This window comes from Salvelinus alpinus, chromosome 1, assembly GCF_045679555.1.
Source record: "Salvelinus alpinus chromosome 1, SLU_Salpinus.1, whole genome shotgun sequence".
NCBI lineage: Eukaryota > Metazoa > Chordata > Actinopteri > Salmoniformes > Salmonidae > Salvelinus > Salvelinus alpinus.
Window position 1 is genome coordinate 77,474,019 of NC_092086.1, and position 20,495 is coordinate 77,494,513.

A 20,495-nucleotide genomic window follows, 5' to 3' on the forward strand; every position below is an offset into this window, starting at 1 on the left:
ACGTGGGCCCTACCTCAGATGAATCATGTACAAGCCTGTCCTGCTGTTCAAGCTTAATAATTGAATTAAAAAAATATCCATCATATACATTTTTAACATTGAATGTGATTCAACCAGTGGCTGGTCGGTGTCATTTATTAAGATATAAAGAAAATATATGGGCCTTATTTCTATTACATCATATTAGATGACTGTCATTCATATTCCATTCACCCAGCTCAATTTAACATCCATAGGTTTAGCCCACTAGATGATACTCAAATTTTCCCTTTACCCATCATGAGGTTGCTACAATCTAGCCTACAAATAAAAGTTTACAACGTAGGTGCACAGGTCGAGAGAAATTAGAGTAATTAAGGTGACAGACAGTGACACATTCAATACCGCCTTGTACACTCTTGCCCGAATCTAGCTGATCTAGGGTGTAGTCATTAGTCCAACAGTTGCAAACAAGTTTCTATTGGACAAATTCAGGTATGTTTATCCCCGTTTCGTTCCGTTTGCTTCTGTTTAAGAAAAGTTTTTCAACAGAATCAAAACACTCCTGATCACACGCAAACACAGAACTAGCAGCCAAATATAAACCGCATGATCACTTTGCTCATTGTATATATAATTCCTTCTCGCATCTACGCTCTCTCCTCTTCTCACCTTTTCCCTTCACTTGTGGACTTCAGTGCACAATACAACAGCTGTCTGTGACCAGGCAAAAAAAACTTTCCAAGCCAAACTTTCATACCATAACCGCTAACCACAGCCTACATCGTTGTCACCATATTAAGGTCATAGTCAACATATAGTAGCTACTAGAACTAACGCGCTAGTAAACCCGATACAATCATGCAGTACAGTATACAGCAAGCAATTTAGCAGTTACACCGGCGGGCCTCGGTGGCAATAAATTAATAAAGCCAAAAGCTTACCTTGGAAGAGTTCCAGTGTTGGATAGCATTAGACAGCTAGCGTTGGATAGCATCCCTCTCTGTTTTAACTGGGTATTTGAGTAGGCTAAACTAGTTAGTTAAGTAAGTGAAAGTGAAAGTAAAAGATATATATGCTACGAAATATAGTTAGCTCTCTCTGTCTTTAATTCGTTTTTCTGTCAACTACTCACCACATGTTATGCACTGCAGTGCTAGCTGTAGCTTATGCTTTCAGTACAAGATACATTTTCTGACCTTTTGATTGGGTGGACAACGTGTCAGTTCAAGCTGCAAGAGCTCTGATAGTTTGGAGGAAGTCCTCTGGAAGTTGTCATAACTACTGTGTACGTTTATGGAAGGGGTCTCCTAGGTTTTTTAATGTTTCACTTGTTTAACTTTTTTATTCACGATAAAAATTGCTATTTTCCCAACACCCCGGCCTATCCACTGGCTTAAAAAAATCAGTCGGGATCTTAAGCACTTACAAATTCATAACATATTGTACAGTACGAATTGGAATTTGTAACTTATCATAAAATATATATATTTTTGCAGTAACATATTGTACAAAATGGATGATGTAGTACACAATTGTGCAGAATCTTCTGGGACCCGTTTTGCCTTGAGCAGTACTTTCAAAACTCCTGGCGGAAATTACACAATCTCTGGAGCATTACTTTAAGGGGAGCATGACTCTGTGTCCCGTGCCCTTAGTTCAACTTCAAACACCTTTAGACAACAGCTTTTAGAGTGAATATTAGGTATACAACACCTAACATTGACACCGAGGTTAAATCAAGAGTTTGCAAGGTTGACATGAGTTAAATGAACGGCCAGTGCCATGCCATGCCATGCCCTGCTTGGTGCCACCGGAGGGTGAGGGCACATTGTGTAGAGGTATTGGCAGGCATGTGGAGGGGAAGATTAAGAGCACCTAGTCATCTGCATGCAGAGGATTCCATCTCTCTATCCTCCTTCCATCCCTCTATCCCTCCCCCTACAAAGGACAAGCGACAGGGAATATTTGAGGAGAGCGGCAGGGGGCTAATGAGTGGGGGGGGGGTTATCAGGTGTGTGGGTGGATGTAGAGGAGGTAGAATGGTTGGGATGCGCAGCTTTGATTGTCAGCAGATTCCTGGTGGAGATGGTTTGAGGCCCCCTCGTCAGGGTCTGGATGAGCCGCCGAGGGGGGTCAGACTATTATAGCAGGTGGAGGAACCAGGGCAAGGTGGATGACATGTGTGGAGGCGGTAGGGAGAAAGACCTTCACCCCATAAGGGTGTTCGTTGGCAATGTGTGGTTGGACCCATGAGGAAACCGAAGGGTAACCAATACTTGGTTGAGCATAATGAGAGATTGGTCCACAAAGTCTAAAAACTGTCTGAAAGATAGCTAGGCTACTGAATATGCTAGCTAATTGAGATCCAGTTCATGCATGCTCCCTTTTTATTATTGAAATTATTGAAAAGTGAACAACTATTATCCCTATATACAGTTTCATTCCCTGCAACAATGAACCACTCCCCTCATTTTCTCTCTTCATCCAGATGTATTTTTCCTGTAAAATGGAAATCTGATAATTGTCCACAACCATTCCCAAGGGCCTGGTAATTACGATATCACTTGCTGATACCAACAACAAAAAAAACACAATTCAAACGATCACAGTGGGTATGCCATAAAGTTAGGGGGAAAAAACAGTGTCAGGGGCACTTGGAGAGCATGGAGAGCCGTCTAGAACACAAACCAGGCAGTGGGGAAGAAAGAGACAATAAAAAGTAGGCCAGAGCTCTGAAATGAGAGGGGCAAATAATGAGGGAGACGCTGGTGTTTGCTGCTCTTGGCACCGACAGCTGATGTTTGTCTTTGTGTCGGGGAAGGAGCCCAGCCGAATGGAATCCTTGGAAACACCAAACAATCCAATATTACATTTCCTCTCTCAAATGCCACAGGGAGCGGAGGGGAGCATGTGTGGGGTGATGAGGGAGAGAGGGGGAGTGAGAAAGCCAGAACTAGAGAAAAAGAGAGAAAGGGAGTGTGAGAAAGGAAGAGACACAAGTAGATTAAGAAAGAGAGAGAAGGTAAGAGATGAAAGGAGCCAGATGGAGATATAGAGAGAGAGAGGAGAGAGCAGCCAACACCAAAGAGAACAGAGACATTGGGGACTCAGTATTACCAATGCTGTTTTAAAATGGGAAAAAATAGAAAACGCACAGCTATCATGAGCCAGCGATTAGAACTGAACAGGCAAGTTGCTGCAGGTGCATCAACAAGTCCCTTTGATATTTTAAGTAGAAATTGTGCACAAATGTAGCATTTTAAAAGCCTGTTATATTAAATAAAGTTCCCTTTAATATAGACCACATGGAAAAATCAGCCCCAGCCAAAAGGACATCTGGAGTGCATTAGAGCTCTGAGGACATTGGATCTCCCCCGAGCGGCAAGACTGGATGGGTGGCCCGCTCCACCATTTTAGCAACAGGCCCGACCCTTTGTGATTGATAGGGGGCCTGCCTGGAGGAGTCCCCGCACACTTAACACTCACACACACCGCACATGCCACACACTGCACACACTAAACACTCAAGTACAACATACCTCATATGCCACATTATATGTTGTAGGGTTCATACATGTAGTGTAAATGTAGTATTATATTTATCACTCACATAAGTGAACACTGCAAATGTCAGAAAGTGTGAAGTTAATACTCATGGGCACATTGCACACAGTTAACACTTTTAGAGTGTTGCACATATCACTCATTGCTAGATTCCTGAACTCTCAAAACTCATGCACGCACCACAACACAAATAACTTGAAAGAATTTGACAGTGTTATTATAAAAATGATTCGACAGATTCTTCACAAAGTTGCTACACTTCATTCTGCAGTCTTAATCAAAATTATACTGCACATAGAGACATTTTCTGTTTACAAGCAAACATCACGTTTAAGTGGTGCACGCGTATCCTCACATCAAAAGCCCTGTAGCAGTATAGCTATACACTGATGTCGGGAACTTGACAAACTTAACAATGAGTGAATGATAAATATGAAAACACACAAGACTGATGGGTATAGCTATGCTCAATAAGTATATTATTCTAGCTCTATGGGTGATATTTTACCTTGCCTCGCTATCTTGCTAGCTAATCAATCCTCCGATGACAGCTGCCATGTTGTAGCCGCTAACCATCTGACTACGTATTTGTTAACTTGCAGCCCTTGCAGAAAAAACATGCATTTCACGTGAACACATGGGAAGTGTTCCAAAAAAAACATGTTTCCATTTGACCACATGATCTTATGTGAAGTTAATGTGATAGAAACTACAAGTGAAAACGGGATGACTTGTGAAGTGTTCCAAAAACAGATGTATTCACCTGATTTCAGATTGATTGATTTAACGTGAAATCAGGTGAAATTCACATGAAATGAATTTTCCGCATGTGAAATAATGTGTTTTTTCTGTAAGGGAGAAGCTGCATCTGAAGTTGTATTCAATCCAATGTAAACAAGCCCCTTTCTGATGTCTTTTAACAATGAGGCCGAGAAATGGGTCTATACTCTTGACTAGAACTTGGGGGATCATCATTCTCTCCATATGGAAGCAATGTGAAATGATGTTGAGAAACAACATACAATTGCTTCACTTCCAGATCATCAAAGCATTGCTTAAAGCATAATTTATGTTAGTTATTCTTAAGCTATATTTAATATACTGTGTATATGTCTTCCCTATACGTTTTCAGTATTCTTGACAGTGAGAAAATAATAATTTTTTCAAAAAGTTCAAAAGGATCCCCTCATTTCAAAGATATTGCCATCACTTGATTTGCCATTTCAAATCAATTGCAGCATCGGCCCAATTCACAGGAACTTCTCAGTGGCGTGCCACACACCACACAGACGAGGTTGATCCATATTTCACGTTTGAATATAAGATGGAAACGAAAGAGAGAGAGAAGAGGGGGGGGGGGCAGATCAGCCTCCATGCCAGAAGATGGGGGAGAGGCAGACCGAGACAGACCGAAAAGAAAGGGAAGAAACAGGCGACATTTAGAGTAAATGGCATCCAAAACCCTCTCCAATTATCTTTGCCAGCCACGCCAGCGAGACTGACTTAATTAAAATGACTTGAGAGGGAGGGGAGCGAAAGGAGCCGCCAGTGATTGAGGGGGCAAGGCGGGTATGTATCAGCGGCGAGCACAAAGCTTGAGCGTCGGGCGACTGCCGACCACACTCCCTTTTCAATTCTGACATCAAAAGAAAATAAAGAAATCATAATAAAAAAGAGAGGCCCTTGCCGTTTGGAGCCATGTAATTGCACTATTCAAATCCAATGTTTTTATCATCGTTCAGATATTCTATAGAAGAAATGTATTTATACAAAAAAAAGAGAGAATAAAACTGATTTTATTCCCCCTCCAAATCCCCCATAATCCTGTTGTGTCTTTCTGAGGCTGCCTCTGACGGTGACCTTTTTGCAGGGAGCCTGTTACCATAGAAACCCCTCCATTCTTTGTGAATTTCTGTCACCATTTAGGCAAAAGTGGTGACCTTAAGGTAAATAACGAGCATTCTGTTCCCCTCGTCTAAATCAAGTGTTGTTTGTGTGTCTTACTTTCCATATCGAGCTGCAGGTGACGCGTGAGGGCCTCTTCATTTAGAACAGAACAATAATCTTCTGACAATTGTTCATGTACCATAACAATAGATGATTGGATTCGCAATTTCCTTTTGTCTTAAACTGATTTCTGATTATCAGAATGTCCATGCCAAGTGTTTCTCCTTCCAGTTAAAGTGAAGCCCTGATTACCAGATACAGTGGCTCATGTGGCACCACATCTTGGTTAACACCTGTTACTCTTTCTGTTACTGTTTCTATTGTCTCCTCTGCTGATTTGAATCGTAACTCTATTAAACAAAACCCTACTTAGAGATGTTGTATATAAGAATGGTGTGTGGAAGTTTTATTCAAAAGTTTTTGGATGACCACAAACATAGACTCAAATTCACAGGTTGATGGCCATTGCCTACCACAGTGTAAATAGCTTTGATGTGGTCTGCAGTTTGAGACTACAGTGTAACTGTTAGAGCAACAAACTTATCTGAACCAGCTGAATTCAAACAAAATAAACGTACTTACATAAAAAGCTATGTTTATTGAACTACAACGTATTATGAAAGAGCATGACTTTTCTTGGAATAGAGCTTGCTCAGTACAGTGTTTAATAAAACAAAAATACGTTTTGGCAAAGGGGTCAGGTTTTTGTTCTAATCACCACTGGTCAGAGTGTTGTATACAAGCCGGCACCCAATAAGTACAATTTGTTACGTTCTGCATATAGTGTTTCAGTCATTCAAACACTACCCCACTGCTTGTGGGGAATGCCTGAGCTAGGTGAGGGGTTGAAGAGAGAGAGAAAGAGAGAAGGAAGGGTGGGAAGGAGGAGGAGGGGGTTGGGTTAACATGACAACCGCTGTTTTGGCCGGGATAAAACCAAGCTTCTCTCTCACCCCTCCCTTCTCTCCTCATCCTCTTTTCCTCCTTCCTCTCCCTATCTCTCACTCTCTCCTTCCTATTCAGCTCTCACTCTTTCTCCCTCTCTCCGTCTCCCCACTTGGGGAGAGTCGCATTCCCCTGTGTTGAGCTCAGAGGCGAGCCGGAGCGCAACTCTCCTCTCAGTGGCAGGATTGTTCTCAGGGCTCTAGATCCTCCTCCGGTTGCCGTGGAGACCTCCATACCACAGCACTGACCCTGGAGGTTTGGGTCTGTTTTCCTCCAAGCAGGAGATTCTGGCAGCTGGAGGACAGCTGTTACTACCAGGGCCAGGCGTCAATCGGCTCCAGGCCTACAACCACCCACAACAAACACTGGGTACACACACTGAGTACACTGTCTTGTGTTGACGTAGTAAATCTTTTCTTAATCCTATTTTCTTAAAACTGCATTGTTGGTTAAGGGCTTGTAAGTAAGCATTTCACAGTAAGGTCTACACCTGTTCTATTCGGTGCATGTGACAAATACAATTTGATTTGATTTGAAACATTGAAATGTTCAATTGTCTTTTGAGGATGAAACGTGTCGTTTTTCACAACAAACAGATGCATCTTGTAATTGGGTTGTCTTTTGTGCAAATCACAATTTCTCTGTGAATGGACTTAGTAGCCTTAATACTCAATGGCGACAGAATGGAGCAAAGTCAGATTAGAAGCTAATGTTCAGTTCACAGTATACATTACACACTGGGACTAAATGCTCCTGTAGGTGAACACAATTCACTGTGTAATAGATTTTGGCAGGACCCTCTTACAGAGGAGTCAAAAGGCACATTGAGCTGAATCCCACAGCAGGACAACCGTAGCGGCATTAAGATGGTGCAGAGGATTAAAGTATGGGCAACTGATCCTCACCTGCAAGCTGCAATGTAGCTATTCCTAAAGTGGTTCTCCAAAATGGTGGACCAGCTTCACATGCATACCAAGGGCAGACTGATGACAGACGAGGGCATGTTCATATCTATTGCATGGGCATCACTACCAAATACATACATACTGTATACTGTACATGTCTGAGTTGGAAAACATCTCAACACATGATGCATCACATTGCTGTATATCAGCAGTGATTGGCTCTCACTCATCTCCACTCCATTCATTGCTGCTGAAAAAGCTATTCTCGTAGCACTTTGCATGCCCTCTTCTTGAGTTGAGTACTTTCCTTGTTTCTGAGTGCATCAAGTACTGCCGTATCCCACACTGCACAGAAGCACGAATACTACCCCAATCTCAGCGCAGCACTTTGAATGCTTCAACTGGGTATATCATCTGTCTGTTAGTTTCACCAGTACTCTTTTTGAAATTAGTTAATATATTAGTTAGTATCTATTGTACACATAGGTGATGAAAACATAAACTGTAATATTAGACTTGGTATTGATCTGCTTAACATCCCAGAGATAGATTGCAAGTGAAATGTTTTTTTAAATTATTGTTAAGTGCTACATAATTCAAGCCTAGAATACATTTTAACAACAAAGACATACACACATTCTGAAGAAAACAAACATTTGACTATAATTCAAGTCTAGAAGAATTCAAGTCTATAATTCTAAATACTACAACAAGTCTAGAGGCCCAAAGACTTCCTATAAAACCTTCCACCCTTCAGGCCTGCCTTATCTTTCAACAACGCTCCAACATTTGTCTCTTTCTCTTGTATGTATGTTTTACAGGGATGGGGTAGGGGTTTGATGGCGAGGATCGAGTTATAGAGAGTTTTGTTGCTTCTTTTTTCTTACCAGGGTAAAAAAAAAAGTGCATGCAGCCTACGCAGGGAGCTACGTTGCAGAGTCTTTTGGCTCTTCCTCTCCATCTGTTTTGTTTTCTTTCCATCGTCCCTTTTTGATGAGCTGGGTCTTCAGTCCCCCCAATAAAATCCCATTAGCTCTTAATGAAGTCGTGCTCGCAGCCTCTCGGCCTCACCTCATTTAGCACGATTGTCTGGCGGCCATTGGCATGGAGGCAATTACAGCCGCGCGGCGAGAGTAATTGGATATGCCGACAGGGGCCCCAAGAAATGGGGAATAAATAAATAAAAATATTCAAACTAATAAGCTTCCATTCAGATGGTGGTATGGAGGAAGGAAGGGGTTGTGGCTAAGTTAAATCAACATAATTAGGGTTGCTGGGTTGGTGGGGAAACGAGAGCAGGGTTGGGTAGCTAGCAGGGTGAGGAGATGAAGGGGTTTCACTAAGGGATGATGGTTGAGATGGCAAGAACGATGGGATGGGAGATGGAGGAGGGGTAGCTAGCGTGCTGCTAACGCTAATGATGAAGGGCATACAGGTGAACTCGAAATTGACTGGCAAAAAGGATGCAAGAGTATATATCATAGGTGTACGTCAATTCGTTTTCTTTTTCCGTTTTGTCTAAATATTATATTTTTTCGTTCCATTATCGAAATGACAGCTAAATCGTTTAATTTCTTAGGAAAATGCCCTTATCCCAGGCGGCACACTAGGCTCACAGTGTCACAGATTCTCCACTAATACGGCATGATATTTACAGAGGTGCAGGTTCAATTGCTTTCTCTAGGGTATACAGTGCATTCGGGAAGTATTTAGACCCCTTGACTTTTTCCAAATTTTGTTACGTTACAGCATTAGTCTAAATGTATTAAATAAAACGTTTTCCCTCATCAATGGGTGTTTCTACAACTTCATTGGAGTCCACATGTGGTAAATTCAATTGATTGGCCATTATTTGGAAAGGCACACACCGGTCTATATAAGGTTCCCCAATTCACAGCATGTTAGAGAAAAAAAACAAGCCATGAGGTCGAAGGAATTGTCCGTAGAGATCCAAGATAGGATTGTGTCTAGGCACAGATCTGGGGAAGGGTACCAAAAAATATCTGCAGCATTGAAGGTCCTGAAGAACACAGTGGCCTCCATCATTCTTAAATGGAAGAAGTTTGGAACCACCAACACTCTTCCTAGAGCTGGCCGCCCGGCCAAACTGAGCAATTGGGGGAGAAGGGCCTTGTTCAGGGAGGTGGCACCTTCCCTACGGTAAAGCATGGTGGTGGCAGCATCATGCTGTTTTTTAGCAGCAGGAACTGGGAGACTCATCAGGATCGAGGGAAAGATGAACGGAGCAAAGTACAGAGAGATTATTGATGAAAACCTGTTCCGGAGCACTCAGGACCTCAGACTGGTGCGAACAGGACAGCAACCCTAAGCACACAGCCAAGACAATGCAGGTGTACCTTCGGGACAAGTCTCAGAATGTCCTTGAGTGGCCCGACCAGAGCCCGGACTTGAACCCGATCAAACATCTCTGGAGAGACCTGAAAATAGCTGTGCAGCGACGCTCCCCATCTTGCCTGACAGAGCTTGAGAAGATATGCAGAGAAGAATTGGAGAAACTCCCCAAATACAGGTGTGCCAAGCTTGTAGCATCATACCCAAGAAGCCTCAAGGCTTTAATCGCTGCCAAAGGCGCTTCAACAAAGTACTGAGTAAAGGATCTGAATACTTACGTAAATGTGATATTTCTGTTTAGTTTTTTTATACATTTGCAAAAATTTCTACAAACCTGTTTTTTGCTTTGTCATTTTGGGGTATTGTGTGTAGATTGATGAGGAAAAAACTATTTAATACATTTTAGAATAAGGCTGTAACGTAACAAAATATGGAAAAGGTCGAGGGGTCTGAATCCTTCCCGAAATTGGATTTCCTTGTGGGATTGGAAATGTCAGCCTTCACTATTTAATTGTCTGTAAAGACAGTGGGAGGTGTCAGGTGCTTCAATCTAAAATACCTTAGTTGCCTCATCTGAGAGCGAGCATTTCAGATGTAGTCTGTTTAATGAGGTTGGCTTCCATCTCTGAATGTCTATGCTAACCTTGCTATGCATGTGTAAGATACTTCATATGTTCGATACCATTTGGTCAACAGGATACTGTACACAAGGAACTCATGGGAGTCCTAATGGCATTTCTTAAACAGTTGTAAGGACACATCTAAACATAAAACACAAACTTTGATTCCAACAATACTAAATGATCTGTAACTAACATCTACCTTTGAGATGCTTGTCATTGGCCACATGCTAATGCTAAAGCTAAAAATACAATTCCCTACCACCATTTATGTTGTCCTCCTTGATAAAAAAGGGAAGAAACGAGAAAGCGGACTTCACACTGGAGAAATGAAATGAATTGAATGAAATGAAAGATCGAGAACATTGGGATCCAGTACTCTTGGCACATGGCGAGCCCCTCTTGGTGCCAGATGCCTGGGCATCTCCCCTGGCTCCCTCCCTCCCCCTCCCTCCCTAAGCTGAGCGACAGGTGGCAGAAACCTGATCACCAAGCACAGGCCTTCACCAGGGGCACCTCCGCCAGAACCGAGCAGCCTACCCACACCCTCCACAATGGGGGTAGAGGTGGCAGAGGACTGGATAGAACCAAACCCAAGAGGGAGTTAGAGGGATGCAGGCAGGGAGTGGGAGAATGGAGGAAGGAGGTGGTTACAATGGAGCCTTTGGCAAGCAACAATGCAGAGAGACTACAAGTCTATTGTGGGCGGTGTGCTCCTACAATAGTCGGGGAGTGTCTCCTGAGGGGGCATCCACCATAGCAGGGCCCCTCCCAGGCAGGGCCCCTCCCAGGCATCGCCTATGTTTAGACCTGGCCCCACCTGGTGACACTTCCCCTAAAACCCCACAACACACAGATATACAATGCAGGTAGACTTCTTGAGATTAAACACTGGGACTTACAGGGACATTTTGGTTACTGAAACCCATTTTTATTGCATGTAGTTTAACAGGCTCTATCTTTGTTAGGAATGACGACAAAGGGACCTAGAGAGGAAGACAATGTTTGTATTTGTATGTGTCTATCCATCATAGAATTGTTCTATCATTGGTCATGATACTGGGAAAGCATATAGCAATGTCTAAAGGTTTCACATTAATCCATCCAGACCGGTGTGGATTGGGTGGACAGCACAGGAGGTTGGTGTTACCGTAATTGGGGAGGACTGGTTCATAGTGATGGCTGGAAAACAATAAATGGAATGGTTATCAAACTTAAACACACGATTTCCATGCGTTTGATACCATTCCATTCACTCCATTCCAGCCATTATTATGAGCCATCCTCCCCTCAGCAGCCTCCTGTGGTGGACAGCTGTGTTTATCAGGATCATATACTGTAGCTGCATGATCGCTGCCCATTCATTGATACAATAACAAGATGCTGTGAAGGAAGGGAAAGAGCTAGGTAGCCATGGACAGTTTTCATAAGAGACTATCATCCTATGGATGCCATTCCATTGAGGAGAGAAAGTGGTACCTGGTGCGGATGGCTGCCACTTCCCTAACACCGAATGCTAGGTTAAAACCTATAAGGATTATCAGAAGTGCAGGAGCAACACAAGCCTCATCCACTCAACACGACCCTTCTCTCCTCTCCCCATGACTTTGGAATGAAAATGTTTATTAGTCTAAAAAGATCTATACAAACAAACACTCCGCGCGACAGTGTGAGATGGCGGCTCCAGCCAGGAGGAGATTTAATTAGCGAAATCTCGTTAGGTCTAACAAAATTAAGTGTAAAACAATCCTCGGCAGGGCTCCGAAGAATCCATACAGGAGAGGAGAGGAGGGAGGGAGGATGCAGCGGCTGGGAGTGATTAGGGCCAGGAGGATATGGAGACAGGCAGTGCCAGTGCACCGTTGTTGTGGCGGGAAATGGCTTGGAATATCCAGCTGCTTTTGCACTCAATTAAAGAGACTTCCCTCTCTTTCTGCCCTCCAACCCCCCCTTCTCATCCTATTCCTACTAAAAAATGAGTTCACCTCCCTGTTGCCTGTCATTATAGTGTCACAGTAAAGCCCTCGTCTCGAACTCTCCCCACAGCTTCACTTAGAACTCATCAACTCCAGTCAATTCCATCCTGGCCAGCTCAACCATTAAAGACACAAATAGTGTTTTTAGAGTGAATCTAACTGCTATTAAAAACATGAAGGGGGAAAAGCAGCATCCAAACTTTGGGAAATAAACTCCCTGCGAGAAGTAAAGTCAACTTAAAAAGTCAAATTGGGAAATACAACTTAGTCTGCGGAATTAGGAAGAGGCCTTAAATGATTGATGTCGATCTAGGTCAACCGAACCGCAACGGAGTTGAGTCAATCAAAGAGACTTACAGTAACTACTCTTGCATGGTAGTTTTTTAAGGTAGGAGTAGTGCTCTTAGTCTTAGCCTTCATCATGGTACGATAAAAACACTTGGAGTTGGTCCTCCACACTGCTTCTGAAGAAGCAGCTTGACAGTATTAGATGTACCAGATGTGCTGCTAAGATGTGTTGTTAACACCCCATTAGTTAGTCATGCGTACGTGTATAAAACACATGCCCAAAGACTACACTTAGGCCCTCGCTAAATACACCTCTTGTTTAATGGTGCTGTAAACAAACAGACAGTATGTAAACAGTAACTCTAGTGAAGAAGTCTTAAAGTCTTACTTCCCTATTTCAGGACTGTGAAAAGGTGATGGGAGAACTCACAGTTAGTTTGCCCTCAGCAACACAGCAGCAGTCGATGTTGTTGTCGTCTGCTCTTCCACGCCTTAGTGTCCGGTCCTCCACACAAAGTCTGCAAAAAACAGGGAAATGTTGCTGTGTGAGTAAACATGTATGTATAAAGTCCATTTTTAACATATCCCATTTACTGTACACAAAAGAAGGCAAAATCTGAAAAGTAGTTGTAATTTCACAATGATAGTGGTCTGGGTTGTTTTCTTATGTATACAGTATTATTGGCATTAAAATACCGCCATATAATGGGTGTGAATAGAGTGGTGAGGAGAATCAGTGTCCAGAAGCGACATCATCATTCATTTTCTGCATTCAGGTTCACTCAAACATCGTTTTAAGCTTTGTTTTACTACTGACAGTTACAGCTGATTTCGGAATTGTATATCGATTCTCTCTCTTTAAATATTTGTCATCTGATTTCTTTGTTTCAGTCTCTGAATGGTTTAATTAAACATTTCGCCGCGAGCTCCAGATATCAGGGCATAAAAACTATCATCTATGTCTTGAATTAGCCTAGTGCGCATGTGCGCCCAGCTATATCATGAGTAAGTGCTATCTGGGATACGTGGGACGTCCCTAACCTAATCCTAACCTTAACCCCTACCCTTACCCTAACCATAACCATTACTTAACCCTAAACGCAACCATTTAAAATGTCAACTTCAATGGGGTAAGGACGTCCCAAGGAGCCCGGGCAGCACGGACCCTATATCCTGTCCCGAGCTTGTTTTCCCTTGCTAAAATAGCTGGCTAGCTGAACTATAGCTGTGTTCGAAAACCCATACCACCATACTGTATACAACATACTTAATGAGTATATACTACATACTAATATTTCATTTTAGTATACTGTAAACGAACGGTATCGTTTCAGTTGAGCTTACTAGAGCTTCGCCTGTCTAGTTGATGCTGTTGCTATGCAACCTCTTGCTAGCTTGTTAGCATAACAAATGACTAGCTAAACATTTTATGATTTTGGGTGTGTTCGTGAATTCAATCCGGAGTGCCAGAGTGCGCTCTGGGCGTTCGTAAATTCAGAGCGCACACTGGACACTGGACGAGGAGTAGGGTTGATCTGAGTGTTCAAGGATAGTCAAGCACCCAAGCTAACTGCAGTGGTGGAAAAAGTACCCAATTGTCATACTTGAGAAAAAGTAAAGATACCTTAATAGAAAATGACTCAAGTAAAAGTGAGTCACCCAGTAAAATACTACTTGAGTAAAAGTCTAAAAGTATTTGGTTTTAAATATACTCAAGTATCAAAAGTAAATGTAATTGCTAGAATATACTTAAGTATCAAAAGTAAAAGTATAACTAATTTCAAATTCCTTATATTAAGCCAACCAGACGGAATCATTTTCTTGTTTTTTAAATTTACAGATAGTCAGGAGCACACTCCAACACTCAGACATAATTTACAAATGAAATATGTGTGTTTAGTGAGTCCGCCAGATCAGAAGCAGTATGAATGACCAGGGATATTCTCTTGATAAGTTCGTGAATTGGACCATTTTTCTGTCCTGCTAAGCATTCAAAATGTAATTTTGGGTGTCAGGGAAAATGTATGGAGTAAAAAGTACATTATTTTCTTAGGAATGTATTGAAGTAAAAGTAAAAGTTGTCAAAAATATAAATAGTAAGTTAAAGTACAGAAACCCCAAACAACTACTTAAGTAGTACTTTAAAGTAGTTTTACTTAAGTACTTTACACTACTGGCTAATGTTGGCTAGATACTTCTAGACACAAATGAGAGAACACCTCACTCTGACAATTTTACTCGCCCTAGCAGAGCTGGTTAGGCTGTTTTCATGTTATCCAGAGCATTAGTGACTTTAATTAACTGTGCTGCTGGCAACAATTTAATTACGCTTTTTTTGCTGACGTGTACTGACACGGGCCATTCTCTCGCAGTTATTCTGCGAGAGAATGCTCTGAAATCAGAGTAGATAGCCAGAATTAACAATGTCCATTGAAACGTACAATGACCACTTAGCTAAGAATGATGTGAATAATCAAGTCAATAAACGTTGGGTAGTTAGTTAGATAGCATGAAGTTAATATACTGCCTGGCAAGTTCGATGTACTGTAGTAGTAGTCAACTAACGTTAGGTAACTAGCTAACATACTGCTGTACTGCTATGCGGTTCGTTAGCCAACATAACGTGTAACGTAACTTATTTGAAAAGTTATTTATTTATTACATTGCTCAACATTTTGTTAACATTTGTCATAATCACTTAAAGCAATGAATTTGTATCAGCTCTCGTTGGACTTCGGCATATTTTCCAACATTTTCTTCAAATTTAAAAAACGTTGTGAAGCCATGCCCATTTCTGAAGAATTGCATTACGGGCCTTAAAAGTACGGAAAAAGTGTTCACTGCATGTATACTTCATATTTTGACGAATTCTAGAACAACATCCGGGAAGTTTTGGCATACTATCTATATCCATACTATGACCAATAAGCATACTATATACTCAATTCATGTCACAAATAGTATGGTTAGTGTCACAAATAGTACGGTTAGTACGGTTAGTATGAGTACTTGAGCTAGTTTTTGCAATCCTTGTCAAACTTCATAAATACTGCTCCCTCAACTTCAAAACTCCTTTGCTAGTTATACAATCATGTAACTAAGAAAATCGCTGGAAAGAAACTTGATTTATTGTTTTGTTGAATAGTCATGACTGGTTCGACCTATCAATTGTGGCAAAAGATACCATTGCTACTTAACGAGTATCCAAGTTCAGTTTTGAGATCCACCGGTTTCAGTGGCATAGGGTTAGCTAGACATTTCTGACTGATCTTGGAACTGTGACAATGGGCAGCCTCTCCTCGCTAGGCTCGATGGAAGATGTAGTGATTTTGCCAACACAGACAGATATGTACACAGTCTTGTACCCTTAATCTTTCTTAAACTAACTATCGGATTTGTTGATTTAGGCCATCATTGTGAATAAGATGTTGTTCTTAACTGACTTGCCTAGTTTAATAAAGGTTCAATTTAAAAAATGATCTGACTTTATTAGTAGAATGAGTAATCCAGAAATGTCACGAGTAAATTGACAAGAGAAAACTTGAGAAAATAGCAACTCTACAGAGCACCAATGGCTACAATGAATGGGTTAATTACTTCTGGCCATGAAGAGTCCACGTTAGTCTTCCTCTGTCTCACCACTCTATATGTCGAATATAGAATATCTTGGCTGCAAGTAGCCTTAGTCTCTTTTAGACATATTCCTTTGTGCCTAGTACCTCCATAGGCTCTTGGACTCATTTCGAGGAGTTCTGGTGCAGTGCAGGAAGTCAGTATGCACATGTAACCGATTTAAGTTCAATCTTCCATTTAGGATTGGACACCTGATCTTTCGCTTGACCGGCTAGTCATGTATCCTGTCAGTGGGTGTGTGCTGGGCTTCCCAGCAGGCTAGCAACTCCAGCTGCTACCTGCTAACACTGGAGCTCTGAACAGCGAATGTTTACCAAGACCTGCACTGCTCAATTGGGACTGTGTGTGAGGTATAGGCTAGGGAGCTTGGAGACTGGATATTTAACAGACAGGGGGAGGGGGGATATACATACTGCAGCAGTTACATGGCTTTTTCGTTTCCTTCACTTCAAGACCACTAACAAGTTAATTAAAGGACTGGATAGGATTCCACCATACACCCTTTTGCTTCAATGTATAAACTCATTTCAGACCAGTGCTCATGAAAGTAAACAAGGAGAGTAGGCTTTTTTTGTGGGGGGGGCTATCCTCTAGCCTGGGTTGTTCACTTCACCAACACAACAGTCACCCAAGGAAGATCAGGGGAGGTAGAAGGGGAGGCATTTCTAAGGTTTCCTCCTGCTACAAAGAAAACATTTTAGCCTGGTCTGTAATCCCTCTGGAAGCTTCCCCCTAATCTCCGGGACCAGCAGTGGCCTTCCTCTCCAGCCGCTCAACCCGGGCTGGCCTTCCTGTTGACGTCAAAGTGAATTAAAGCGGGCCGAAGCAGCAGCGGCTCCCCCCGGGGGGCTGGAGGGCTAATCACTGTGTTCCTCGCAAACCACAGAGGAAGCATTAGCATTCCTGGAGCAGCAGACCACCACAGCAGACCACCTCCCCCTCTCCCAAGTCAGCCTGGTCGGCTGGCTGGGCCCCCAAACAGACACGGAGAGGAGAGAGTGGGCCCCTCTGACTTGGGAGAGGGGGAGGTGGAGAGCATTAGATTTTTCCCACATTCAGTCACTGTCTTGGTCTCAGAGTCTCAAGTAGTCTGGCATGTCGCCTTGTGCAAACAGTCCAGGCCTAGCACACACACACTCACACACATGCACACACAGTCCCCCAGTCTAGGAATTCTTCATTAAATTGAACAGTGGGAGGATGGGGCACTGCTCTCGGGTTACATTTTGACTTGATTAAAGCTGAAGGAATTGGACACGGCAGTAGTGCTACCCCATGACAAGTTCTTGTGCTTCCTGGAGTTTTTATCGTAGCCCTGTACAATATTTGTTCTCGAATAATGGGATGCGCTCGGCTGCTTCGAACTTGTTTTCGGCCATGCGTTACAAAACAATTCAGCTCATTTGCTCAATTTTTTTTTTTTTACAATTCAAGTGGAGTACAGGCAGTTTATTTTAGTTTCAGGCAAACATGTTCAGAGAAGATATAGCGTTAATGTAGGTAATGAATATTTACTAAATATCCTATAATCGTACACAGACTCAGTACACATTGGTATAGTCCAGATGGACCTCTTTAAGATCCACAAACTCTCCTCTTTGGAAGAGGAAGGTCAAGGTGAGCAGGGTGGACCAAAGGACTCATTTCCCACAATCCCTTGCCAGCAATAGCCCCCCAGCTGTTCAAAGCCTGCAATAACAGCTGCTCAGAGGTTTAGTGCTTCATGTTACTATGACAACAGTGGACTGATTCATATGCACAGTCTCTCTGTTCTAATAACGAAAGTGACATTATGCCATAATTTCATTTCCATAAAACACAAGAAAGGCGAGCAAGGTTTTTCTACACAAAGATGCAGGGCATGAAGAAGCTAATTAATTTGAGATTCATTTTGGAGTTCTGTAGCACATGCACCCAAACTCAAAAACCCATGCCCCACAAACTTCACACCACAAACTTGCAATAAACACCAAACAGAATGTAACTGTATCTACAGAACTAACAATATATAAAATCCTTACGGTGGTTTCCACACACACACAATGGGACCTAAATATTCTGTCATGCCCTACAGCTGTACAGAATATCACACAGATCACTGTCAAACAGGATGTACAACAATGATACAATTTTCTTTCCACTGGCCAAACAGGAAGTGAGGTCATTTGGCCATCTTCACAGGGGATTTCTATTGGGTGCTGATGCTATAAGAAATGCAGAATAGTACTTCCACATTTACAGTATAAAGCCTATAGATGACATAAACAATTCAACTCTTTCAACTGTCTTTTATTAAAAGCTATTATACCAATATGTCTCTACCATTTTTCAGAAGGTAATATAGCATAACTATTTACTTAGTCATTATTTCAGGGATGGAACTTATTTTGGCCACAATCAATAGCAATAATCAAGAATTTTGACATAAGACCAACCCTTACCGTGCAAAATATATACTCTTTCACCATCACACACACAGGTTATTTTGAAACACGCACTATGTACTTAACATTTGGAACAGCACAGAATACATTTGCATGTGTTTAGGAGTTATTCTAAGCTCAATATTGGGGACTATTACTAGGTCAGTATGGCTAAGACTGTGTTGTTTAAGGGTAACAACTATAGAATTCCAGGGAGCTTTGGATGACAATGGTAGGTATTCCCATAGGGGTAACAGTACACTCCTTGGCATCACGAGGGGTTTACCCCAACGTTTAACGAGCAAGCAGCTAATAATAGGCAGATGTGGCAGACAAAGCACAGGACACACACATAATATACACACACCGCACGACACCATATCCACCCTTAAATGCACACACAAAACAATACACACATGTGTATACAAACACACACAGACACTGATCCATATACAGTTGCTAGGGAAAGTCTACACAACCCTTGCAAAGTCTTCACATTTTGCTGCCTTAAAATTACATCTAAAAAGGGATTACATTAGATTTTTTCCCTACAACCTATTTCACATTTTCAAAGTGAAAGAAAAATAATAGAAAATGTTTCAAATGAATAAAAAATATACATTTGTATGTCTTCACACCCCAGAGTTAAAACTTGGTGGAAGCTCCTTTGGCAGCCATTACAGCTATGAATAATTTTGAATAAGATTCTACCAACTTTTCACAACTCTTAAGGGCCCCTACAATTGATGGACAGCAATATTCAAACCGTGTCTCTGATTTTCAAGCAAATTTAAGTCAGGACTGAGACTGGACTACTCATGACCACTCTTGGAAAGCCATTCTGGTGTGTCTTTGGCATGAAAATGTGTGTAATTGTCCCACTGGAAAAATAAAACTTCAGAAGACTGAGGCAGTTTTTCCTTTCATATTTATTTTAATCCTGGCAAATTCCACAACAAAACTTGAAAATACAGAGGATCAATAACATTGCATTCACTACACAAAACTAGACAATGTTTGAATATTGCTGTCCATCAATGATTCCCAACAAAATGTACTGAGCTTGAGCAATTTTGACAAAAACAATGGATATATGTTGCCCTAAGAGTTTTGCAAAGTTTGTTGAATCATATTCAAAATGATTCACAGCTGTAATGGCTGCCAAAGGTGCTTCCACCAAGTATTAACTCTGGGGTGTGAAGACATACGCAATCAATAGATCTTTGTTTAAAAAAATGTATTAATGTGGAACATTTTCTATAATATTTTTTTTTACGTTGAAAGCAAGCTGTGCAAGGGGTGTGTAGACTTTCACTAAGCACTATCCACTATCTATACAAACAAATGCGAGTGAACACCAAACAACACATACAGCACCTGTCAAAAGTTTGGACTCAACTATTCATTCAAGGGTTTTTCTTTATTTTTACTATTTTCTACATTATAGAATAAAAAATATTAAATAAGGCATATGGAATCATGTAGTAACCCAACAGGTTTTAAACAAAGTCTTCAAAGTTACCATCTTTTCCTTGATGACAGCTTTGAACACTCTTGGCATTCTCTCAACCAGCTTTATGAGGAATGCTTTTCCAACAGTCTTGCCAGAGTTCCCACATATGCTGAGCACTTGTTGGCTGCTTTTCCTTCACTCTGTGGTCCAACTCATCCCAAACCATCTCAATTGAGTTGAGTTCAGGTGATTGTGGCAGCCAGGTCATCTGATGCAGCACTCCATCACTCTCCTTGATCAAATAGCCCTTACTCAGCCTGGATGTGTGTTTTGAGTCAATGTCCTGTTGAAAAACAAATTACCCCAAAGCACAAACCAGATGGGATGGCGTATCGCTGCAGAATGCT

At 41.8% G+C, this 20,495-nt stretch overlaps 1 protein-coding gene across 1 annotated transcript in view; it reads right to left on the bottom strand.

Annotated features, from left to right (window-relative positions):
• LOC139530512 (uncharacterized) overlaps positions 1–20,495 on the bottom strand; it is a 100,879-nt gene that overhangs the window by 57,326 nt on the left and 23,058 nt on the right. The window contains exon 2 of the mRNA XM_071327005.1: positions 13,010–13,097. The gene's annotated coding sequence lies outside the window, so the exon portion shown is untranslated. The remainder of the gene's footprint in view (positions 1–13,009; positions 13,098–20,495) is intronic.